The following is a 4,890-nucleotide window of genomic DNA, read 5'->3' on the forward strand; positions in this document are numbered from 1 at the left end:
TTTTCCTTTTAAGTTGCTCTGTCACAGTGTTCCATCCTGGCACCAGGAAAAGATACTCAGATAGAAATGAAACTGTCAGAACAGGGAGAGTATTTATATGTTGAAAACTCCCCAGTGCTGAGAGAAGAAGACTATGAAAATAAACAAAGAGATATGTCATATTTGTGAATTGTAAACTCAACATAGTCAAAGGCTAAGTTTCCTCTGAATCTGCCTGCAGCTTTAACTTAATTTGTCTTACGTCTCAGCATGACGTCTGTGGATTTTGCCAAAATAATTCCCAGATTCATGTGGAAAGCAGAATATAGGCTAAAGTAATTCTACAGAGAATAAGGCAGAAAGGATAAAAACTTAATTCATTTTTTTTCTGTGGCAATTAAACAACAAGATAAAAGAGCAACCTGAACTTGTCTCGTCTGCGACTTAAAACAAGCTCGTACTAAAGTGCAGACAATCAGAGGTAATAAGAGAAATCATAGAATTTAGAGTCTGAAGAAAGGTTTTAGATATCATACCTAAAGCACACTCCAGAACAAGAAAGGTGACCCCAACTAAAACCAGTGACCAGTGCTATCTATCGAGAAAGTCAGAAGACAATCCTATGGAAAGAAAAGAAATAGAACAGTATGAATCTGGGTGGCTAACATCATTCCTGATTTTCCAAAGGATCGGTGTTCAGTTCCCAGCACGCAGATAAAGCTGCTCACAACTACCTGACCCTCCAGCTCCAGGGGATCCAATGCCCTCTGCTCTGTTCTGGTCTGTTCAGCTCCCCTACCCCTGGTATACATTCACATGCAAGCACAGGCACACACACACACACACACACACACACACACACACACACACACAAAGTGCATGTGCACACAAATTTAAAAAAAAATCTTAGACAAAGAAAATCTATGTATCTTACAAAGGGCTGGTGTGTAGTATAAATAACCTCCAAATACAGTAGCAAAAATTCACAATTTTGCAGATACATAAAAGACATGAAGGCATGTGTTGCTGATGAGGGAGGCTGTGTAAATATCCAAGTGTCACACTGGATGATGCTCAGAAGCACAGTCAATAAGGTGATGTTGTCACTCCACATAAGGTACCCACAAGCCTATTAGGATGCTTAGATTAAACAACAATAAAGGAAAGTAGTGAAATCATGTGTTAAAAATGCAGAGGGTTGGGCTAACTGGAAGGAAGGAGGGATACCAGAGGGAGAGAGGAAGGGGTAGGGAAAGGGTTTAAGAGGAAAATCTAAGGACACATATGAATGAAGATGCCAAGATGGAGCACATTACTTTGTATGCTAAAAACTTGGTAAAAAAAAAAAATACAACTATCTTTTAATTAATAAAATAAATCACAGTGATGGAATCTAATGCTGGCAGTGCACAGAAAGTGGCTCAAGCACATTGCTTGTGAGATGCACAGTTGTTCAGCCACTCTGAACAATCCTTAGACAGTTTCCTAAAAGCTAGACCGCTCGCCTGGCATTTTCTTCAGAGAAATGAAAGCATGTGTGCAGAAATGTTTATAGAAGCTTTGGGAATGACAGCCCTGACTGGAAGCTCTCCAGATGTCCTTCACCAGGTGAAAGTACCAGAGCTGTTGTCTGTGATATGCTTAGTTCACTTGGCATCGGGTGGGTCTCCACACTGCGTCCTTATTGTTTGCTAAGGTACAGCTTCCACAGGCCCGGAATGGGCTGATTCATGTGTTAGTGCACACATACCACTTTGCTCGCTTGCTCTCCAGCTATGCGCGCTTAACCTTCTCCACATTTGTCTGTTGTGCCTGAACACGGGCATACACATATCTCCCTGAGACTCGATTGTCCTCAACATTTTTCATCTTGTCTCCTACTTCCTAGGAATATATTTTTCTCTGTTTCCAAAAGAACTGGACTTCTTTGGGGATAAGTCTCAGGGAGAAGGGTACTGTCCTTAGTCTTTGATGAGTAGCCTCCAGTTCTTAAATTTTTAATTTTACTATCTTTAGGGTTTCTTTTTAAAGCAAACAGCAGATTCCCTTTATGTATTGATACTGTGTTTTAAAGTAAAATTAGAAAATTAAAATTAATATGCATAAAGTAACAATACCAAACTCACATGCTAGCAGAAACAATATGATTATATTTTAAAATCTATTTTGTGCAACAAATATAATCAGGGAAATTACCAAGTCTTCCAGGTTTATAAATCTCTTCAGAAGACATCTGGGTTCCAGCTGTTCCAACAGTCATTCCGCTACAATGTGACTTTTTTGTTTGTTTGTTTGTTTGAAGTATATGAAACCCAAAACAGAGCCACTCACAAATGTAGCTGAAGAAAATGGAAAGTATTTCACAGCCATCTTATACTAGATACTGTTATACTACATTGTAATTAACTGTTCTTTGATAGTAAGCCAATAACCTGACAATTTCATAAAGATTAAATAGAATATGGGTTATGAGACTATATAAATATCTTTTTTATTTGTATTCTTCCACACAAAATACATTACTCAATTTTATATTTTGTTTGGATATTTTCTGTATATGACATATTGACCATTTGTAAAATATTGATTTACTGAGCTGAATAAATCTCAATAATGGGTCATTTTGTTCTATAATATTAACAAATTCCCCTTGTTAATGTTACCAGTCTTATCAGAAAGAAGAGGCTCTGTCAAAGTTGTGGTGGGAGAACTACATTTCCCAAATTATACAGAGAAGCACTGTGTTTGTGTGTGTGTTTGTGTGTGTGTGTGTAGTATAAATGCTGTCATGAGCTGCAGAGACTATTGGCTCTTCTCCTTGAAGTGATAATCTCTCTTCATTTAGGTGCTCAAGAAAACGTTTATCTAACAAAGCATAATGGTAGGTTTTCCTCTGCTTATTCTTTAAGGTAAACCGGTGTTCCAGATATACAACAGCCGTTTCGCCATGTGACACAGACACTTCACAAGGCCTTCCTGGAAAACAGCCATCATATTTTGATATGCAGCAAATATGTGGTAGGGAGTCAAGCTGATATCTAATAATGTTAGTATCTTCCTACTGCCCCATGAAGGCCTTCTATAATGAACGAAACTAGTGCAGTGGTGAGCACTCTGTGATGTCACTATGCAGAACCATCACTCAGGCATCCAGGACATTTGTATTCTCACTGTGAGTGGTGCAGATAGGAATGTCTTGAGAACAGTGTTGTCATCACATAACCTCTGAACAGGCCTCAGTGTGATCCCAGAAAACAGAATGTGGCCCTCCAGATTTAGCACCAGTTAATTTGTTTAATTGTGTGACAGACCAGGAAAAGACAGACATTTTATCACAAGGACAAGACTATATTGTCCTTGTGATAAAAAACTTTCATTGTATGCTCAACAAAACTTTCATTGTATCCAAGAGATGTAGTGTTACCCAGGGTGATATGCAATGAAAATAATAGCAGAAAACATTGAGGTATACTAAAATTATCAAGGTATCTTGATAATTGAAGAGAAATGTTTTATCTGTAAGTGACAGGACTTGTTAACTGAGATGTCTTAAAGTACTTGGCTATCTGTTATTAGAATGTGATGTTTTCTAACAAATTTCACTTGATCAATACAATTCCCATTTTTAAAACTGACTTGTCAGGCACGAGCCGCAACCTTAGAGGGAAAGAGGAAGTCCTCAGACATCGCAGGGCCGGAGGCGCGGGGATAGGTAGAAGGAGCATCATGTCCGCAGCGTCGGAGGAGGAGCAAAAGGAAATGGAAGATAAAGTAACTAGTCCAGAGAAGGCTGAAGAGGTAAAGTTAAAAGCAAGGTATCCTCATTTGGGACAAAAGCCTGGTGGTTCTGATTTTTTAAGGAAAAGATTGCAGAAAGGGCAAAAGTATTTTGATTCTGGGGACTACAACATGGCAAAAAGCAAAGATGAAGAACAAGCAGCTTCCTGCTGCAGCCCCGGATAAGACAGAGGTCACTGGTGACCACATTCCCACTCCATAGGACCTCCCTCAGCGGAAACCATCCCTGGTTGCTAGCAAGCTGGCTGGCTGATGAAAAGAGCTGAACTGCAACAAAACAAAACAAAACAAAACAACAACAACAACAACAACAACAAAAAACTGACTTGTCTACACTTACAGCTACTTTTACCTAGATGCATTTATTGAACACAATACAAAATAATATCATAAGCTGTATATTTCCACTCCAGAATATTGGAAGATGAATCTACAGTCTATACCACCACTCCCCCCGCCCCCAGTTGACATTAAGAAACACTACCTAGTGGCCACCATGAAAGGAAATCATGGCTATTTATTGCACAGTAACAACAACCAACCATTATGTACGTATTAAAGCAAAGAAAAGCGAGGCTCAGAGAGAACCCATGCCCTTGCCAAAGCCAGAGCACTAAAAGTTAAAACTTAAGAAACTTAGTCATGATGAATTCTAGAATGGACCAGAGAGAGTTGGGACCACACAGATCAAAGTAGATGGCCCCTGTCCTTAATCTGTAGCTGTCTTTACTGTTTACCAGTGTGGAAAAGCCTCTCTTGTGAACAGAGGATGCCTGAGAAACTGACAAAAGAATACCTGAGAAGAAGGCATCTCAGTGCTGGATCTGTGAGCTGAGTCATGAGCACAGATAGCCTGACACTCTTTGAAGCTCAGGGACTGAGCTCAGAGAGAGCAACGCTTGACAGTGAACTTCAGTGTCTGTGACAGCTCTTACCCTTGTTCAGTATTGTGACTGACAGGGGATCTGGAAGGAGCTTCTGGAAACTTGACAGGGGCAACTCGTAGGGATAAGTGATATAAACACCAGAATGTGTTGAACGATCCTTGAGATTTTTGAAACCTGGAGATTGCAATATGTATGCAGCCTTGAATTTCTGTGAGTGACTCATCTT

At 39.6% G+C, this 4,890-nt stretch overlaps 1 pseudogene; it reads left to right on the top strand.

The window, feature by feature from the left end:
- Nucleotides 1–3,717: 3,717 nt before the first annotated feature.
- Nucleotides 3,718–4,050, top strand: LOC117718010 (cAMP-regulated phosphoprotein 19 pseudogene; annotated as a pseudogene).
- The last annotated feature ends 840 nt before the right edge of the window (nt 4,051–4,890 follow it).

Source organism: Arvicanthis niloticus, chromosome 12, assembly GCF_011762505.2.
Source record: "Arvicanthis niloticus isolate mArvNil1 chromosome 12, mArvNil1.pat.X, whole genome shotgun sequence".
NCBI classification, from domain to species: Eukaryota; Metazoa; Chordata; class Mammalia; order Rodentia; family Muridae; genus Arvicanthis; species Arvicanthis niloticus.